The 22138-nt window shown below is 46.0% G+C and overlaps 1 protein-coding gene across 3 annotated transcripts in view; it reads left to right on the top strand.

Moving 5' to 3' along the window:
- The window catches only part of CPNE7 (copine 7), a 1149025-nt gene that overhangs the window by 129394 nt on the left and 997493 nt on the right, over positions 1–22138 (top strand). The window lies entirely within an intron of this gene.

Here is a 22138-nt window from a genome sequence, read left to right as displayed (position 1 = left end):
AAAATGAGGGTTGGTAACTTTTAATTGGAGTAAGAATGTTCCATGGGCCTCTCTCCTCCTACTCTATGTCTGGCTCACATCCAGACAACATTCTAAGTGTCCAAGGTTGGTACGCAAAGTGCCACCCTATCAAAATCCTTAAAGACATACTGCTCATCAAGTAGTATGCCAACCAACCCCCTGTCTGGAAGATGATGCAGCTTAACCTTTATCAATATATGGGTGGTTCCAGGTGGAGCCATCAGATATGTGTAACGCAATACATATGTTTAACCTGTATGAAATCTAAATGTAATCAAGCTCACTAACCTATCCCCATTCCCTGTAGGTTTTGTGAACGGAGATTATGTTACGACATAATTGATGACAAGTTTGCACTACTGGTTTTGATAAGTATGTTGACAGGGATGAGGTTTTAATGCTTGTATGCTGTCTCAACTTAGTTTCAATGTGACTAAAGTTGGGTTTTGTTGTGTACTTTGTTACTCCATCATTGAGTCTGGTTTGGATTGACTCTGTTTCCTCTGGGCTTACCTGGGACTTTTGGGCCACCTTAACACTGTTAGCCACTTTATAAAAGGGAAATGATGGCCGCTAGAAGTGACTGTATATTAACACTGTTAGCCACTGGATAACAGGGCAATGAGTGCTGCTAGAAGTGACAGTATATTAACACTGTTTGCCACTGTATAATAGAGCAATGATGGCTGCTAGAATTGACTGTATATTAACACCATTAGCCTCTGTATAACAGGGCAATCAGCAGTGCTAGAAGTTACTGTATATTAATCCTGCTAGCCGTTGGATAACAGGGCAACGTTGGCCGCTAGAAGTGACTGTATATTAACGCTGTTAGCCTCTGCATAAAAGGGCAATGACGTCCGCTCGAAGTGACTATATATTAATGTTCTTAGTCAGTGTATAACAGGGCAATGGGTGCTGTTACAAATAACTGTACATTAATACTGGTAGGAACTGTATTACAGGGCAATGATGGCCTCTAGAAGTGACTGTGTGTTAAATGTCAACACTGTTAGCCACTGTATATCAGGGCAATGAATGCTGCTAGAGGGACTGTATATTAAGGCTGCTAGTCACTGTATAACATGGCAATGATGGCTGCTAGAAGTTACTATGTATTAATACCGTTAGCCACTATATAATAGGGCAACGTTGCGCACTAGAAGTGACTGTGTACTAACACTGTTTGCCACTGTATACCAGGACAATGATGGCTGCTAGAATTGACTGTACATTAACGACATTAGCCACTGTATAACAGGGCATTGAGTGGTGCTAGTTACTGTATATTAATCCTGTTAGCCACTGTATAACAGGAAACTGATGGCTGCTAGAAGTGACTGTATATTAACGCTGCTAGCCTCTGCATAAAAGGGCAATGACGTCCGCTCTAAGTGACTATATATTAATGTTATTAGTCACTGTATAAGAGGACAATGGGTGCTGCTACAAATAACTGCATATTAATACTGGTATGAACTGTATAACAGGGCAATGGGTGCTACTAGAAGTGACTGTATATTAACGTTGTTTGACACTGTATAACAGGGCAATGAGTGCTGCTAGAAGTGACTATATATAAAGGCCGTTAGTCACTGTATAACATGGCAATGATGGCTGCTAGAAGTTATTATGTATTAATGCTGTTAGCCACTGTATAATAGGGCAACGTTGTGCACTAGAAGTGACTGTATATTAATATTGTTTGCCACTGTATACCAGGACAATGATGGTCGCCAGAAATGACTGTATATAAATGCTGATAGTTCGAGTGATTCCTTAAAAGTGCGCCCCAGCCGCCCTTGCGGCGTTGAGCCCGCACGAGTAGAGGGCGCTTGATTCACTTTTGTGCTGTTTGGCTGTTTGCTGGGTGCAGAGCGCTGGCGCATAACGCCTGACATATATCCTATATGTAAATGATGAGAACCGGAACAACAGCAAACACACATGCCCAAGTAAAACGAGGATTGAATCTAATGCCATACGCCCAAACCTCAAGTTTGTGAGCTATTGGCGAGAAATCGCAAAGAGATGGCAATCCAGAAATGCTCCCCATTGCCCCCCTACCTTGCCACGCCTTCTAGTTGAACGGCCGCTGCCCCGCGGAAAGCAGAACTTGAGGAGGGATCGGATTCCATCTGTGCGGCGGCCTACGGGAGACATCGAAGCGCGAGATGAAGGTGAGAGTATGAGTATGAGTGTGAGTGAGGAGGACGAGGAGGAGGAGGAGGCAGGGATGCGGAGGGTGGAGGGAAAGAGCCACTCTTATCAGAGTCGACTGCAGTGCTCGCTGAGGAGGCAGCGTCGCTGAATGAATCGAGGAGGGCTAACACTCAATCTGAAGTGCTGTGCTCTGCGCTCATACATTGCGCACCATTATCAGCTAGCTTCCCGTCCCGCCCGCCCATCATTACTTCTTCAAAGAGGCTGGAAAGATCACAAGAAATAAACAAGCTAAAATCGAAGGAGCGAGAGACCACTCGATTGACATCCGAAAAATCTCATGGTCCACAGGAATACCAGGGAAAGCAATTGGAAAAAGTGCCCGAATCTGGCAATGGAATACCGTATACAGAGCCTGCAGTAGCGAAATCACCCCATGGTACAAAACCTCTTGACCCCCCAAAGGGTCTGCTGGAATGCCCCGAGAACGATCAGGAGGGGGCTAAGATGGCTGCAGATCAGTCAAAAGCACTGACACCACCTACAATGGGTGTAACAGAAATAATAGACTCCGCTGTTCAATTGAAGAAGTCAGAAGAGGCGAGCCAGCCATGTTTTACATTAAAACTACTAGCGTGGCTAAGAGTTGCTGAGATGCATAAGCCAGACTTGAAGAAAAAAAAAAGATATCTATGTGTTTAAGGATGGAGGACCAAATCCTTAGAGAGAAGCTAAGGACGAATTGCAGCCAAACTTTGATACATGGAAATGAGAGCCCCAGTTCAGTCGGCACGACAGAAGGAATGGTTGATGACTGGAGTCCCCCAGGTACCTGGAAAGAGAGAACGGTTTCCCAAAATACTATGCAACCTTCCAGGTGCAGGGACTCACTGGGGATCGCAGACCAGGTGATAAAAGACCTGGCAGAGCTCAACAATAAACTAATGCTCCCGAGGAGGCCTTCTCACTAGAGCTCCAGTGGAAGAACAACACCGTATCCTGAGTGGATGCAAAATGTGGACAGGGGTATTCGTGAAGTGATGAGCCTGGAGCGTAACACACCTGTTTTTGAGGCTAGGAATGAGGAGATCCTGGCCTCTCAAACAAGGAGTAGATGTGCAGCAAGTTCGGACAAGGAAGTCGGAGGTCCCACCAAACACTTTAAAGGTTGGGGAAAGTGGCTGAAGCGGAGAGTAAAGAGGTGGATGAAAATCAAATGTCCAAAAAACTCTGGGACTGCACAACTAGATCAACCTCCTCAGAGTCAGAGGACAAAGATAGCCCCTCGATTACAAGAATGAAAAATAAACAGAGTCTGCACTTGACACGCCCGAGAAGAGCAAGGAGCCCAAACGATACATCAGCCCTCTTGGAAAAGCTAATCTCAAATCTAAGCCTAAACTTGATGTCAGCCACAACGATAGCGGTGGCTCCATTGATGAAGTTATATGAAAACTTAAATGAGAACTTTAGAGACCAAACAACTTTGATTGCCCTACTTAATTCTAAGATTGTAAAACTGGAGACTGATTTGATAGAAATGACGTCACAGGTCGTGATGACGAGGCGAGGCAATGATATCTCATTGACAGCCCCGAAGGAGTCTCTAAAGAACAGCTCTGAAGACAAGAGGCTTTTAGCTGAAGTAACGAGACATGCACTCTTACTACTACAAAAAGAACGCGATGGCACGGGCGAAAAAGATCATGAACGACCGTGTAGCAAAAATCACCCACTTTTGGAAACAATGATTGAGATAGATCCTATTGTAATTCCACCAAGTGTGAGAAGATCCAATCAATTGCCCGAAGAAACGACAGTGTCAGACATGAAAAACCTACATCAGAACTGTTGTTACGAAAAAGATCTAATAATTACTCCAGAGAATTTGAATAGTCCAACGAAAAAGAATGATCAAAACAAAAGGTCTAAACAAGCTGACACGGTCGAGTCTACTTCTCTGAAGACGCTGCCAATATTTGAGGAGATATTGGATGTTGCCTCGTCCATAAAAGAAAAGGAAGGGAGCAAGGAGTTGTTAAATGACTCCATTATAGAACAAGGGGCCTATGACCCGCAAACAACAATATCAGAAAGTAACTCTTCAGCTGCGGCAAAAAAAAACGATTGAAGGAGAGTGGTTCGACATCTTCGAAAAACCCAAATCACAGTTGGGAGTTAGAAAGATTTTCAACGGCTTGTCCGACGACCCGATACAGAATAAACAAAAGAAACCAAAAAAAATCAAAAAACCAGCAAATACACAAGAACAAAAATCTGCGAAGTGCAGCAAACTTCTTCAGAAACATTAAAGCCTTGAACATTACAGTAAACAACACAGAACAAAAAGAAAACCTAAAAATAGTATGGGTATAGCTGACCAGGTTCCCAATGATAAACCTGGAGGAATGGGAACGGCGAAACCCAACTCCGCCCCGGAGATAATCACAGATGATGATGAAATCGAGGAGTTAATGAACATGTCAACATACACTTGGCCTTGCTGATGATGCAATAGACAACGAGAACGTAGCAAAGACAAAAGGGAGAGTGGACAAGAAATTCGTACAGTCTGATATAGATGTCGACCTAAAACTTCCTCGGACGCCCACAAGAGAAGGCGAAAATGAAAGAGGAGATAGCGCAAATGGAAAAAGAGTATTTGCGTGGCCAATAACCCCAAGAAAGGTCCCCTCCCCAAATGGGAGTGTAAAAGATAAGGTTGGTGAATCATACATCTTCCTCACATTAGAAGAGAAACGAATGCTTAGCCTACAGAAAACGAAAACTAAGCTTAGCATCCAGACAGAAACACGGAAAAAGTTACGTGAAGAATCCGTGCAAAGCACTGCTAATGTTGAATCGTTGAAAAAGAAGCCGAACATCGTGCAAACAATAGAAGAGTCTCCTGTCAAAAAATTAAACGAAAGTGACGGCCAATTGTCCAATCCCTTACCTTCGGCCCAGAATGGCTTACCAACAATTGAACCATACAGAATATTGGTAGAAAGAATGGAAAATAGGAAAAGCGATACTTCATTGAATAGATATACCATATTACAGCTTTTTCAAACAATTCCCGTGCTGAAATCCATAAAGAGCTCACTAATCGATAGAGTGGAGATTATTCCTGACATGAATCAAAAATTTGTGTTATTACACATCAACAACAAGAAGGTTGTGCTAAGGATAATGATGTGTGAACGACAACTGCTGGACACAGGTTACCAAATCTATGAGGTGGACAATGCCTTGGAGGTGAAAGAACATGAAAACCAAAAGATCATCAAATCTCCAACAAAAAAGGGTAAGGAAGTCCTCCGGAATAAACTTCCGATAACGACAAAGATAATGAATGCCAAGGCTAATAATAAGTCAAGCTCTGAAGAAGATGAGGATAAAAAAAACACCCTTGAATGAGGAGATAAGACTAAATAAAATAAAAATAACAGTGTAAAACACTTAATCTGTGAACTCAAAGGTACCAATGAGCGAAGATGTGGAAAGCAATGTGGATGAAGGCAACAAATGGGCTTGAATAGCGAAATCTTTAAATGCCCCAACGAAGAGCTAATGCCAAGATCAAAAGTCAATCTTGGTGATAGCCACTTGGAACACGAGAGGCTTTTCACATCTCTTGAGAACGACTCCAGAAATTCTAGCAAATGCAGATGTGATATGCATGCCAGAAACTTGGCTCTCAGAAATGCTGTGTGTTGAGGGCTTCGAAACCATATTAAACCCAGCCATCAAGAAAAACAAAGGGCGCCTAATGTCAGGTCAATTAATCCTTGTCAAAAGAAATTGTGGGTTAAGAATTAGGTCAGCAGAATGTATATCTCCCTATCTGCAGGCAGTTTGTATTGAACCAGTGGAACAAAAAGAGACAGCAATACCAAGTTTCCATTTTCTAAATGTATATTGGAACGCAACTCCCAAAACCCACCACAAATTCGAAGATGATCTCCTTGACGTCATCAACAACATCCTTACAGGAGACCCGAAAGCTCTAATCAAAGAATGTGACGATCTTAATATGAAATTAATTGAAACTGACCACTCCAAGGCACCAATAAATCAGAAAGAGAGGTGCAAAAGTGAAAGATGGCTGGAGGAGGTGACAAACCGAAGCCTTATAATGTTGAATGGAATTACAAAGGGTGACATCCCTGCCAAGCCGACTTGGGAAAGAGGCTCCCAAAACTCCATATTAGATTACATCTTTTCCTCTGAAGCACTATCAAATGAAATTGAAACTCTAAGAGTTAGCAAGACTAATCAAAGCGACCACAACATCATCTCGATAGAATGGCACAGGACTAAACCAACTCGACGCGAACAATGGAAACAACAATTTGCAGTAGAACCTGGATGTAACAGATTACGTCTAAGAAACGCTGATATTATAGCAGCAACTGAATTATTAAGTCTGCACCAGGCAGAAGGGCCAACAGACCCGATTGAATAGCAACAGCTGCTAGAAATATACAAAATCAAAAAGAAGAATGTTCAAAATAGACCCAACTTTCAAAGACACCATTACGATCGGAGGTCGCTTGAAAAAAAAGAGAGCTAAGGAAATTAATAATAGAAATTATTGCATAAAAAAAACAGAATGCAAGAGTCTGCTAAAGAAAGCGAAAAATCAATACAACAACTGGTGTAAAGAGCGCAAAGGGCTATTGGAACAGCGAGATGCAGAGATAATGTTGTCGGCTATAAATCAAAAGAACTCCAGAGGATTCTGGACAATAATAAATGAGTCGATGAATCCCGAAAAGGTAATAATATCAAACATGGTGACAGAAAAAGAGTGGGAAAGTCACTATACAAAGCTATTTAAGAAAGTGAAAAATTCAAGCTTTCAGAATGAACATTTAACAAGTCCTTGGGAAATAAAGATTGATCGAGAGGACATTCGGGCTACAATCAAAAAAAGTAGTGCCTCAAGGGCAGCTGGACCAGACGGCCTATCCAATGCCGATTTGAAAGAGAACATCGAGGAGTGGACTGAATTTTGCAATGCCCTATTTCAACTAATAATCAAGGAAAGACGGATTCCATTGACCTAGAAATCGGGGATTATTGTTCCAATATTCAAGAAAGGAATCCGTAATGATCACGCAAACTATCGGCCCATAGCCTTACTTGATGTTGTGGGAAAAGTGTTTGCAAGTTTGTTACTTGCTCAATTTACAGCATGAATTAAACAACAGAAGATGTATGATGAACGACAATCTGGGTTTATCAAAGGAGTAGGATGCAGCGTAAATATCTGCATCTTGAATCTCTTGAAAATCGACGCCATCAGAACAGGGAAAAAAGTATATTTAGCGTTTATTGACATGGCAAACGCATTTGATGGCGTCGACAGTGAAATGCTGTGGTCCAAACTCAAAGAGAGGGGATGTAATGTGAGTCTAATCCAAGCCATGAAAGAACTATACTCTGACACATTTATCAAAGTTCGTCTGGAGAGCGATGGAAACTTAACAGTACCCATAAGAACGGAGAGGGGTGTGATGCAGGGTTGCCCTCTCGGAGCAACGATTTTCAACTTCTATATAATGGAAGTTGGAGTAGCCCTTGCAAAAGTGGTGTCGTTTCCTCCACTAATAAACGGAGTGCAGATACATCACATTCTATATGCTGATGACATGGTTATCTTGGATTGTACACCCATTGGCCTACAAAGAAAGTTGACAGTTTTAAAAACCTTCACAGAAGAATTAGGATTGCAGATTAATGTGGTAAAATCTGAAATCCTAGTTCTGGAAAATAAAAGGGGAAGGATGACAAGCAACCAAAGGTTAAATTGGGCCTTAGGGACGAAGAAACTAAATAAAGTCCCTTACACAAGATACCTAGGAATAATTATTAATTCCAGCATAAATGACGAACCCATGAAGAACAAACTCGTAAGCAATTGCAAACACCTAACAACTCAGGGTGCCATAATACGAAAAGAAATATGGCAAATTCTCCTGCGTGCCAGTAAAAAGATTTTACGAAAGCAAAGCTACTCCGATTCTAATTTATGGAGCAGAGATTATGTTTGGATGTGATGCAAAGATCTGGTCACGTTGCAAAGGCTTTTTTTGGAAAAAAATTCTTCTGATGCCTCAAAGTACGCTGACTGCTTGCGTTTTGTATGAAGTGGGGATCTCCACACTAAATGCAAGAATAGCTTGGAATAAACTGGCGTTATTTAGAAAGATCCATGAAGAAGCCAATCTACCACCTTTGAAAATACTGATGGAGACAAATCCGCGAAGGAATTCAGCTCTTGACGAATGGAAGCAACAATGTAAAGACATTTTGAGCCAGCTGGGGACGGATGAAATAGCACTTTGGTACAATCCGGATGCAGTGAAAAGAAAGTTGTTAGATGTGGACTGGATAGAAATTGGGGAGAGAAGAGCAAAACAAAAATCTATGCTCAATCTTCCCCCAGAAGCCAAAAAACGTACCATCCTGCCAAAATACTTGACTATTGCACCATGCAAATGCCTAAGAAGGTTATATTTAAAATTTCGATTAAACAGCTTTGAAACGAAAGAAATTCTGAGAAACAGACGGCAGATTCCACCACGAAACATAATGTGTAGATTCTGTGCGTCTGGAGAAGAAAACCTAAAACATCTCATCCTCGCATGTGTCGGATTGAAAGATCAACGTGAGATCTGCCTAATGAGGGACATGAACCGATACCAGTCCCTTAATCTGGAAGAATGGTGGAAGCAATTACATATCACCGAGAGTAAATCCCTACTGATAGCAATGATGCAGTTCTTAGATCAACTCCAAATTTCATTAGAGTTAGTTCCTGTAAATACTATGTGAAAGGATATTTAGTAAAGTAAGAAGTAAATCTGAAAAGAGACTATTGGACTTTTGGAGTATATTTATATACAACAAGGTGAAAGTAGTAGGTAATGCTATGAAAGACAAAATGTTAATTTAAGATGGGTATTAGTGTAAGCATTTGTGTTGAGATTTTTTTACATTTCAAAAGTTTGTATAAACTGTACGAAATAATTTAAAAAAATGCTGATAGCCACTGTATAACAGGACAATGAGTGCTGCTAAAGGGGAGTGCATAGTAATACTGTTAGCCACTGTATAACAGAGCAAAGAGTGCTTCTAGAAGTTACTGTATTTTAATGCTGTTAGCCACTGTGTAACAGGGCAATGATGGCTGCTAGAAGTAACTGTATATTAACACCATTATCCACTGTATAACCGGACAATGAGTGCTGCTAGAAGTGACTGCATATTAATACTGTTAGATATTGTTTAACAGGGCAATGGTGGATGCTAAAAGTGACTATATATTAACGCTGTTAGCCCCTGTATAACATGGTAATGAGTGCTGCTAGAAGGGAATGTATATTACTGCTATCTTTCACTTCATAAAAGGGCACTGATTGCCGCTAAAAGTGACTGTATATTAACGCTTTTAGCCACTGTGTAACAGGGCAATGTGTCCTGCTAAAAGTGACTGTAAATTGGGCAATGATGGCTGATAGATGTGACTGTATATTAATGGATTCAGCCACCGTATAACAGGGCAATGACGGCTGCTAGATATGACTAATGTAGTGACTAGTGACTGTGTGCCTCATTACAACCTTGGCGGAGGACCATGGTGCTATTAGCACCATGGTCCATGCCGCTAAGGTTGCAATTCCGCCATGGTGGATGGCGGAATTACCGCCTCATTCCAAGGTGAGTGGGGCGGTAATTCCCCATTCACCAATGGCCCCCTCCCCATTCCCATTTTTGCCCCATAGGGCATAATGGGAATGGGGAAAGGGGATAATTACGGCACCGTAAATTACGGTGCCGTAATTATCGCCAAGGTCCCTTTCGGCATGGCTTTTAACGCCTGCAAAAAGCAGGCGTTAAACAGCCATCCCGCAAAGGGAACCTTGTAATCAGGCGTTAAACGGCGCCGTAAACCCCTTAACGCCTGAGTCGGAATTATATGTTAGCCACAGTATAACAGGAAACTGATGGCTGCTGGAAGTGATTGTATATTAACGCTGTAAGCCACTGCACAACAGGGCAATGATGGCCGTTAGAAGTGACTGTATATTAATGTTTTTAGCCACTGTATAACAGGGCAATGAGTGCTGCTACAAGTGACCGTATATTAATGCTGGTAGGAACTGTATAATATGGCAATGAGTGGTACTAGAAGTGACTGCATATTAACGCTGTTTGCCATTTTACAACAGGGCAATGATGGCCGCTAGAAGTGACTGGCCCTCATTACGACCCTGGCGGAAAGTGACTGACCGGACCGCCACAGCGTAAATAGCGTTTCCGCCATTGCACGAAGGAGCAAAGTGCGGCCCATTCCGACCCATCGGGCACGAGCACCACGGCATGGCGGAAGTGCAAAGTCCGCGATGGCGGAAATGACCCCAAAACGGCCCACACCGCCGCCGTACGGCGCCCTAGGTGCAATACCGCCACCCATCACAGCGGACACCGCAGTGTGCGCCTACCGGAAAGTACGGTGACCGGAAATATACGGAAACGGAAGTAAAAACATGGGCCCGGAACGGGAAACATCCCGCCGTACACCTATAAAACCACTAAAACCACACAACCACTAAAAACACTACCCTGAGACACACCCCAACCCGTCATCCACCCTAGCGAAACCAAGAAAAATGGGAAAAGTAGCGAAGAAAGCGTGCGACCGCAAGCGGCAGGTCCACTTCTCCCGTGAGGAACTCACCGTGCTAACAGAGACCCTCCAGGAGAATGCTGCCGTCGTCTTCTGCACGCAAATGACCAGGACGGCACTTGCAAACAAGAAGGCCATATGGGCTCTGGTGGCACAGCGGGTAAGTGCGGTGGGGACCGCACCCCGCACCCCACAGCAATGCCGAAAGCGATGGGACGACCTGCGGATACGCGTCCGCAGCATACTCTCTGCCAACCGCAACATTGCCACAGCCACCGGGGGAGGTCCTGAATCACCCATCAAGTTGACCCCCTGGGAAGAAATCTGTGCCTCCACCATCGGAATGGAGAGCATAGAGGGAGTCGGAGGGATGGAGAAAGGAGTGCAGACATCCGAAGATTCAGGTAGGTGGGCCAGATAAAACAATGCCAAATCCACAAAGTCCATCCATGTGAAGTACCATGTGTCCACATAGTGCAACAGAAACACATGTCCAGGAGAACGTCCACACACATCGGCCTGATAGCGCACGTTAAAACCCACAATAAATACATAAATAATTAAAAACCCCTAAAACACGCACTACACGTGCAGCAGGCACACCCTAACTGCAGGCTGCCAAACAACTGCACCCTCACTCCACACACAAATGAAAGCACCTCCAAGGCCCCGACCCAAATCACCCTCAGGTACCACCCCAATGCATGTGATACAATGCCATTCCAATTCCCACAGACCCATCAATAACCCTCGCCCTCCTTTACTCCACCACAGGGTCCGATCCAAACGACGAGCATCAGGACACCCCTACCAGCACACCTGCAAAGAGGGCCAAGACCAACGGCCAAAGACCCTCCACCTCAGCTGCACGCATCAAGACACGGCAGCAGCACAAATCAGGTGGCAGCACAGAGGAGGGAACATCAACAGGCACCCCAGCAGCCAGCATGCCCACACCACCACCACCACAGGTCCCCCCAACGGATGCCACAGAAGGCACTGCCTCTGGTGGCAGCAGCACCATAGGTGACACCCCATTGATGGCAGCATGCTCCGACACAGAAGACGGGGATGTCGAAGTCAGATCCATCCATGACCTGTCTCAATCCCCCTGTCTGTTCCATCCCGTACACCATGAGGATACCACGCAGGGGCACCCACAAGACGACGACTGGCCATCCCCCACAAGCCCTGTGGCAAGGCAACATGAGGTCAACAGCCCCTCTGTGACACCCCCGAAAATGGCCATGGCCCAGCAGAGGCAACAGTCCCTCGACCAGTTAATCGTGCAACAGCAGCAACTGGCCACGCTCCTCAAGGACCATGCCGATGAATGTGGGGGCACTAAGGCAGACATAGAAACATCAACTGAGACACTTAGGGCAGAAATGGAGAGAGGTACAGAGACACTAAGGGCACAAATGGAGAGTAGCACCGAGAGCCTGGGAGTCCAAATGGAGAGAAGCACCGAGAGCCTGAGGGGGGAACTGCATGCGACGTCCAAGGACGTATGTGCCGAACTTGCCGCAGTGCGCCGTGTGCTCACTGAGCTCTCGCAAACCCTTAGGGACATGCATGGACGTGAGCAGGCAGAGACATCATCCGTTGCAAGTTCCGTCCAGGGCAGCCCCCAACGTAGATCTGGGAGGAACCTGCGCTCCACAGGCAGGGGTGCCCCTGATACCCGCAGAGGGGGCTTGCAATAGCGACTGCCCACTGACAATGAGCATCTTTGGACACTGGTGTTCGGGGGGAGGTAGGAGGGTGGAGGGGGTGTGTTGGGCTCACTTGGGTGGCGGGTCGATAGGGTGTACAACATGATATCACATATGCCATAAACAGTGCACGATCAACCAATGAGATGTGTGGACATTGATCTTTGTGTACTAGGCCATCATAGGCGTACAGTCCATATTGTGCATGTCCCAGACACACACAGTGCCACGAGTCCCGTGTCCATGTATCAGCCACCAGGCGTGAGTGCTAGAAGCATACATCAATGAGATGCTGACGAATGTCACGGCCCTCCGGTGCCTCGCAGACTCCTTGAGGTGCTTCCACATCCCCACCCTCATCATGACCATCATCAGGTGCTTGCAGTTCTGCGTCAGGGGGCATGGGCACATTTCTACGTACGCACATGTTGTGGAGCATGACACATGCCATCACCATCTTTGCAACCTTCTCATGGCGGTACAGAGTGCCCCGCCAGACCTGCTGAGGCAGCGGAAACGACCCTTCAGTAGGCCGAATGCCTGTTCAATGACTACACGGGTACGTGAGTGGGCATGGTTGTAGTCCTCCTCATGCTGGTCCCGTGGGTTCCGGACTGGTGTGAGGAGCCATCTCTTCAGTGGATATCCAGCATCACCTGTATGTGGACGATAAACGTATGATGTGGAATGCCATTGCTACGTACGCACACCCCCCCCCCTTCCTGCCAGGTCATTGCCGAATCACATACCCCACATTATCATGCATGTAATGAGACTCACCGAGTAGCCAGGATCTGTTCCCTGCGTGTCGCTCCATGTAGCGTGGTATTGTAGAGTTCCTCAAGACCATAGAATCATGGGTTGATCCAGGGAATCGGGCACAACAATGTGTAATGATCCTGTTGGAGTCACACACCATTTGTACATTCAGAGAATGAAATTGTTTTCGGTTGCGGTACTGGGCCTCCATGGCATGTGGGACGACCAATTCCACATGGGTGCAGTCGATGGCACCAATGCAACCCGGTATGCCGGCAAGTGCATGGAATCCCACTTTTGTGTTGGTAATTTCCTGCTCCGAGCGTGGTAGAGAGATGTAGTCGTCTGCGTGCTGCAGGAGGGCATCGAGCACTTGCAATAGTGTCCGTGAGAACAGTGGCTGAGAAATGCCATGCAACTGTCCGACTGTGTGCTGGTAGGTGCCTGTGGCCAGGAAGTGGAGTACAGACACCACCTTCAGTAGGGGTGGGATGGCGGTTGGGCTATCTATCATGCTGACAAGGTCAGCCTGTGTCATGTCCACAATGGCGGCTATGGTGTCCCGGTCCAGACGGTAGAGGGTGTGGATCTGCTCATCAGTGAGGTTGAACGGATGTGCTCGGAGGCGTGGGATTGCGGGCTGCCTGCGTGGTGGTAGTGGCTGTGCTGGCGGCCCTTGCTGGCCCTGCCTTGCCCTCCTCCTCCTCCTGCGTCTCCTCCGTGCGGCCGGTTGTAGTTGGTGTTCGTCTCCTTCTTGGAGTTGGAGTACTTGCAGTGCTATCAGGTCCCCCAGGGCCAACATCGCGAGTCCTGCCGGTAGCATTTCGGTGTGGTTGTGGGAGGAGACTGGATGTGCAATTTATGTGTTTTCAGGCTGTATGGCCTCCACCTGTGGTGATTCATTCCACCTGTGCATACTGCTCTCCCCTTTGGCCGAGCACGTCCCGCACACAACGCTGCAATTCGAGGAATGGCATCTTGCTATTGCAATCATGTATTTGTACCCGATGGCCGTGTAACATTGGTTGACATGTTCATTCTGCTGTGGTCCCATTGTTTCACTTACTATCTGTGCAGTCGCGAACAGACTTGTGAAGGGTCAGTGGAACGTAGTACTCGAGTAACGGTGGGCCCTCATGCATCACTGTACCGAGTTGCAACGACGGGCGGGGCGTCCCATTTGTGGGTGAAGGCAGTTGCCATTTTCACACACAGCCGCACTCGATGGATTAATTAGTGATTTCAAACGGCCACAGATGCCTCTTCGACGTGATGTTGCAAATGAGGAATTCGAAGGGCGGCGCTTTCGGTTTTCAGCTAGCGGCGAGGAAATGCCCACAGGTCTGACTGCAAATATAACGTACTATTGTTCAATGTCCTTGGGACAGGGGCCATGGCGAGGATGCAATGATTGATGTGAATGGTTTGGGATGCGCAATAGCGACGTGGGCGATGAGGCCGGACGTTCCCAAATACATGTTACTTCACTACACTGGAATTACGGGCTGGGGCACTGTGGATTTTGCAGGCTGCATAACGCACAGACTCAATGGATATTTCTAATGTTATGTGAGTAAATATTCAGGCGTTTTAATCCCGGGATGAGGGAATGATGAATGGATGCATGGGCAGGTGATTTGATACAGAGTTTGCCATGTACAGGGCTTCTTGGAATCTATCCGCCTCCCCTACGCTATGTGATGCAGGGCTGCCATAGTGGGACCATCGTCTATCTGGCCTTGTTGAGCCCTCCCTGTCTCGACGCGCCCTCAGACACTTGTGTCCATGCACGTTACCAATCCCATCTGATGGATTCTGTTATGACAGACGCATGCACAGGTACACTCGTTTGTGATGGTGTTTACACCTCGATATAGATAGTTATGAGTCGCAAGTGGTTTTTGGGTGGTGATGAACCTTTGGAGTGGGCTAGCATGCATATGGCTGTGGATTTAGTGTGATCATTGAAGTGAGTTGTTCGAATGTAGTTCTGATGGCCATTCTGTTCTTTTTCTTTTCTTTTGGTTGACAGGTATCTCCTCCCCTTTTGCCACTGCCATCTGTATGCCACTCCTGCAGATGGCTTTTACTCCCGACACCTGCTGCTTCGTGTTAATCAGTGGAGCTGCATTACGATCTTATGGGACGATCGCCAATGGGCCACATGCCCTTACGCAGTACTGGTGGCTCGGAGCAACATTTCGGCCTTTCAGCTGGACTAGTGCCTCCCCATTGGGACGGCCCTGCGGTTCTGTGCGCTTCCATGTTGCCTTTTCGTACGTGAATGTGGCTCTGTGTACCATGATGGAACAGGGCGTCACACAAGTAGTGGCTGGTCATTTCTTGCGGATGCAGCCCACAATGGTGAAATGTGTTTTGGAGTTCATGGCCTGATGGCTGTATGGGCTTGGTGATTTTGTTGTGCATTAAATTTCTATTCTGATTTGGCCCGTGTAGCGTTCTTCTTTGCAAGTGATGTGGCATATTCCTATTTGGGGAGCGATGTATTGTGAGGAGATCTGCATTGGGTTCCAGCTTCGGAGTTTAGTTGCGTGGTACTGTACTGGGCGCGTTTGCCTACGAAGCCCGTGAGGTCAGGGATGGGGGCTGCCAATATGACTGTTTGAATGTTGTCATGCTCAGGGGCGGGGGATTGGGTTTTGTGTAACAGATGCCGGTCAGCCAGGTGGACTGGTGGAATGATGTGATTTTCGGAATATTGCTGGTCACAGGTGCCTGTGTTTGCGTGCGTTTCTTGGTGGGGGACTGTGGTCATGTCCATTGGGATGGCTTCTGTATTCGTGCCATCTGTGCCCTGCAGCTCCCATTGGCCCCTGTTGTGTTTCTTTTGTTCGTTGGCATGCATGGGTGACTTGTACATTTCAATGGTTGCATTGTGACTTCATTGCACCTACGGGGAGTTGTACTTTGTGGGCAGGGAGCGGTGTACAGGCACTCAGTGGGGCCGTTTACGGTTGATTCGCGATGCCGTACTTCTCACCATGGCGGAATGGTACATTCCGCCATGCTTGATGGCGTTAGGTACATGTCCGCTAGGGTCGGAATTAGCGTACCCTTGCGCCATGGTGGTGTTTACGGTTTGGCATGGCGCGCGCGCGCGTGCTTGGTGCAGTTAGCGTTGGCGTTCACTACGGTGTCGCTAATGGCTTCGTACTTTGCGGTGACGGGTCATAGTCGCACCGAGCGCTATTCGATGGCGGTATTGCATTTCCGCCATCGTTTTCCGAATTCCGCCAGGGTCGTAATGAGGGCCACTGTATTTTAATGCTGTTAGCCACTGTATAAAAGGGGAGTGAATGTTGCTAGAGGTGACTGTATTTTAATGCTGTTAGCCACTGTATACCAAGGCAAAGTTGGCCACTAGAAGTGACTGTGTATTAATGCTGTTAGCCATTGTATAACAGGGCAATGATGGCCGCTAGAAGTGACTGTATATTAATACCATTAACCATTGTATAACCGGGCAATGAGTGCTGCTAGAAGTGGCTGCATATTAATACTGTTAGCCACTGTATAACAGGGCAATGCTGGCTGCTAAAAGTGACTGTATATTAATGCTGTTAAGAACTGTATAACCGGGCAATAATGGCTGCTAAAAGTGACTGTATATTAACGCTGTTAGCCACTGTATAGCAGTGCATTGAGTCCTGCTAGAAGTGTCTGTAAATTAACGCTGTTAGTCACTGTGTAACAGGGCAATGATGGCTGATAGAAGTGACTGTATATTAATGGAGTCAGTCACCGCACAACAGGGCAATAATGGCTGCTAGATATTTTTTGCGCCTTGAAACACTTGTGTATAGGCGCGTCATAAATGCCATATCATATCATGACTGATGTAGTGACTGTATATCAATGCAATTAATGCTACCTGCCTCTTTATATCAGAACAATGAGGGCTGCTGGAAGTGGCGGTGTGCTAATTCTGTCAGCCTTTGTATAAAAGAGCATTGATGGCTGCTAAAAGTGACTGTATATTAATGCTGTTAGCCATTGCATAACAGGGCAATTATGGCTGTTAGAAATGACTAATGCAGTGACTCGTGACTGTATATTGATGCAATAAATGCAGTCAGCCAATGTATAACAGGGCGCTGAGGGCTTCTAGAAGTAACTGTATATTAATGCAGTCAGTCGTTATATGACAGGGCAATGTGTGCTGCGAGACGTGACTGTATAGTAATACTGTCAGCCACCATAGCGCAGGACAATGATGGCTGCTAGAAGGGATTAATGCAATGACTAGTGTCAGTGGCTGACTGCATTGATTGTATTTCAATGCAATCAATGCAGTCAGCCAATGGTTAAAAGGTCAATGTGGGTTGCTCGAAGTGACAGTGAATGAATGTGTCAGCTACCATATAGCAGTGGAATGCGGGTTTGCTCGAAGTGACAGTATATTAATGCAGTTAGCCACTGTCTAACAGGCCAATGGTGACTGTTGGAAGTGACAGTATATTAATGCAGTTAGCCACTGTCTAACAGGCCAATGGTGACTGTTGGAAGTGACTGTACATTAATGCAGTTAGCCACTGTCTAACAGGCCAATGGTGACTGTTGGAAGTGACAGTATATTAATGCAGTTAGCCACTGTCTAACAGGCCAATGGTGACTGTTGGAAGTTACAGTATATTAATGCAGTTAGCCACTGTCTAACAGGCCAATGGTGACTGTTGGAAGTGACAGTATATTAATGCAGTTAGCCACTGTCTAACAGGCCAATGGTGACTGTTGGAAGTGACAGTATATTAATGCAGTTAGCCACTGTCTAACAGGCCAATGGTGACTGTTGGAAGTGACAGTATATTAATGCAGTTAGCCACTGTCTAACAGGCCAATGGTGACTGTTGGAAGTGACTGTACATTAATGCAGTTAGCCACTGTCTAACAGGCCAATGGTGACTGTTGGAAGTGACAGTATATTAATGCAGTTAGCCACTGTCTAACAGGCCAATGGTGACTGTTGGAAGTGACAGTATATTAATGCAGTTAGCCACTGTCTAACAGGCCAATGGTGACTGTTGGAAGTGACTGTACATTAATGCAGTTAGCCACTGTCTAACAGGCCAATGGTGACTGTTGGAAGTGACAGTATATTAACGCAGTTAGCCACTGTCTAACAGGCCAATGGTGACTGTTGGAAGTGACTGTACATTAATGCAGTTAGCCACTGTCTAACAGGCCAATGGTGACTGTTGGAAGTGACAGTATATTAATGCAGTTAGCCACTGTCTAACAGGCCAATGGTGACTGTTGGAAGTGACTGTACATTAATGCAGTTAGCCACTGTCTAACAGGCCAATGGTGACTGTTGGAAGTGACAGTATATTAATGCAGTTAGCCACTGTCTAACAGGCCAATGGTGACTGTTGGAAGTGACAGTATATTAATGCAGTTAGCCACTGTCTAACAGGCCAATGGTGACTGTTGGAAGTGACAGTATATTAATGCAGTTAGCCACTGTCTAACAGGCCAATGGTGACTGTTGGAAGTGACTGTACATTAATGCAGTTAGCCACTGTCTAACAGGCCAATGGTGACTGTTGGAAGTGACAGTATATTAATGCAGTTAGCCACTGTCTAACAGGCCAATGGTGACTGTTGGAAGTGACTGTATATTAATGCAGTTAGCCACTGTCTAACAGGCCAATGGTGACTGTTGGAAGTGACTGTACATTAATGCAGTTAGCCACTGTCTAACAGGCCAATGGTGACTGTTGGAAGTTACAGTATATTAATGCAGTTAGCCACTGTCTAACAGGCCAATGGTGACTGTTGGAAGTGACTGTATATTATTGTTGTCAACCAGTGGGCATGACTGTATATTTATGCTTTTGGCCACCGTATAATAGGGCCATGTGCCTGCTAGAAGTGTTTTATAATAGTGCTGCCAGCCACTCTATCCCGGGCAATGATTGCTGATAGAAATTACTGTATATTTATGCTGTCAGCTACAGTATAACAGGGTAATGTTGGCTGCTTCAAAGTGACTGTATAGTAATGCCATATGCCAGAACAGCCTATGGATGAGCAACTGTCCATAGTGTGGTCTAATATTCCTTAGGTTGCAAGAGCAAACCCCAGAGGTAGTCATGTTGCCCCAAATCGTTATTTGACGGCAGGGACCTGGAACATTTGCACTCAGGCGTAGCCAAGTCCCTGCCACCAAATGTTCATCATTTGCATGGTGGAGTGCAAATGTGCGGGGCAGAAGGCAGCCTACACACGTGTACACTACCTTTGCCCTGCATTTTTCCACTACACCATGCAAAATGTGTAAATGCTGTTTACCATGCTCTCATGGTAAGCAACGTTCACAATTACAATGAAACGCTGCAGCCTGCACAATAGATCCCTACGGGGTCTGCCTGCTTTATGCCCGTGCATAAAGCTGGCGGACTCATAGTGATCGCCAGCATTTGTGTCAACATGAAAATCCATGCTGGCGAAAATGCTGGTGGAGCATTTGTATGGCGGAGAGGAAGGAAGGCGGCTGAAACGCAAGTTGCATTCCGCCCCTCGCCCCCGCCATACAAATGACTGAAAACGTGGTGTGAATGAAAGGTGCAAAAGCCTTACACTAGGCTTGTACCCCTTGCTTTCATGTTACACCACTTTGGAAAATGAGCTCTAGAGTATTTCAAGGATCTTGATCATGTGACTTGCTGCCTGAGATTCCAGCAGCGCCTCAGCACAATTAACACCTGACACCCCTAGTAACTTTGTAGGTTTAGGGAGGTGTCAAATTTACACTTGTCTTTTGCAGGTACTTGGGGCACCCTTGGAGGCTCATGATGTAAGCAAAAGCTTTCCAGTGGGCCATCAGTCCACAAGACTTCTTGTTCTGCCCTGGAAGAATATTTTGCAGCAATGGCTCACCGGTTTTGGAATCAGGGCAGCGGCACAGCGGACAAGGTGCAGGTGGCACCAGACAGAAAGAAAAGTGATCCAAAGAATTGAAAGACTAGATCATTAAAGATAGAAGTGGTCCATGGTGGCACCGATAACGCAATGCCACTTAGAAGCACTATCATCATTTAGCTACATAGGGCTTCCTCGGACCAGTCTTTATCCAAATAAATCTCTCTAAGGGTCCACCAGACATGTCAGACCCACAGTCAGGCCTCCCTGCGAATGTGCTTTGTAATCTGAACCTCATAACCAAACCTCCTGTTCTTCAAAGAGCTGAAGAAGGATTTTAAGTGAAGTACTTTTCTGGATACCACTCCCATCCTCTGTTGCGCTTTTTCTTCATATTATGGGCCTGATTCGCAGACCGTTTTCCTATGGAATTGTTCCATTATAAAAACGCTTCTTTCAATTATGCCCTAAATGTGACTAGTCGAGCTTAATCAAGAACATATGCACTAGTAGATGGCCAGGCCACATAGTAATGAAATCCCAGATGATGTAACGTATGTGGTAAAATGGCTACTGAAGATGTTGGGCCTCATTTACAGAAAGTTTTTCTCAGCGCAAAAGCACTTTGTGCCAAAAACTGGCACTATGTGGCGCGTTAAACCATATCCACTGATTTACAGATCGTCCTCTGCGCAGGTTCCTAGCTCTATGCGCGATGCCCGCGGGCCCTGCGCGAGTCTTGAGGGAATGGCCAGTGCGAAGACCAAGAAGGAGGTGGAAAATCAAACATCCTCATTAAATCCCAGAATGAGGGATAACATGGGCGTGGGGTGGAGGCATCATGCAAATATATAAATACCCCCTGTGAAGTGCTAACAAACTCGTTTTTACAGATTCACCTGCTCATCTGTGCAAACTATAAAGGAATCAAATTTTACTGCCGCCCGTGACCAACCACAAAGTGAGACTACGTCATGCAATCCCAGGTTTAAAAACCCCCATGCAATCGTAGAGAAACGTTGCAACCGTGCCTGTTCCAGCATTGCTTGCATACCTACTGCTTTATGGAAGGAGGAGGAGAAGCAGGAGGCGAGCCAGAATCTACCATACAAGCACAACGATATTCAGCATGCCTAATGAGGAAGTGTATGGCACATACCGCTTCCCCCCCAGATGTCATCCTTGAATTGGTCATGGAGTGGGAGAATGACCTGGTGTCCCCAACCATGTGCTCACAGCCAATACCACCCCTGGTGAAAGTCCTAACTGCCCTTCACTTCGAGGGGATAGACACATTCCAATGGTCCACATGTGGTGTGTGGCTCATACTCCAACAATCACAGATATCCTCCATTTACATCCTTCACATACAAATCTGAAAACATGGGCAGACTCATTAGTATGACATATTGCATTACCCAATTCACTCACCGCAGCACACAAATACAGATAACAGGGTCACTTGGCTACACAGATTATAAAGGAACATGGGCATGAGCCATTGAACAGTGTCAAATAAAGAGCATGGCACACCATCCCATATTGAACTACATCCATCCATTACCTGTTACCGACGCATGAACCCTCAATCGGTACTTTGTAATTGACTGATAGTCTCCCTGATAATAAGCATGAACCATTTAAAGGACAATGAAAGTGGACCCCCTCCCCTGGTGGAAGGACCACATGGTTTGGTGGGGCAGGAGGCGCAAGGTCCGCGGGAGAACTGGCGGCTGCAGGTAGCAGCCGCCCTAAACTGACTGGGGGCAGCATGAAGGCCACTCCAGCACAACAATGCAGGCACAGAGGGTGGCCTGGTGGGCATGGCCCAGCTCTCCATCATCCTGGGTGGGCCAGGGGTTCAACAGCAGGGTTATGTGATTACAGGTACCTCCACGGC

This window comes from Ambystoma mexicanum, chromosome 1q (assembly GCF_040938575.1).
Source record: "Ambystoma mexicanum isolate Mex_15411 chromosome 1q, UKY_AmexF1_1, whole genome shotgun sequence".
Lineage (NCBI taxonomy): Eukaryota > Metazoa > Chordata > Amphibia > Caudata > Ambystomatidae > Ambystoma > Ambystoma mexicanum.
The sequence above is the reverse complement of the archived record's forward strand: the minus strand, read 5'-3'. Positions and strand labels throughout refer to the sequence as shown.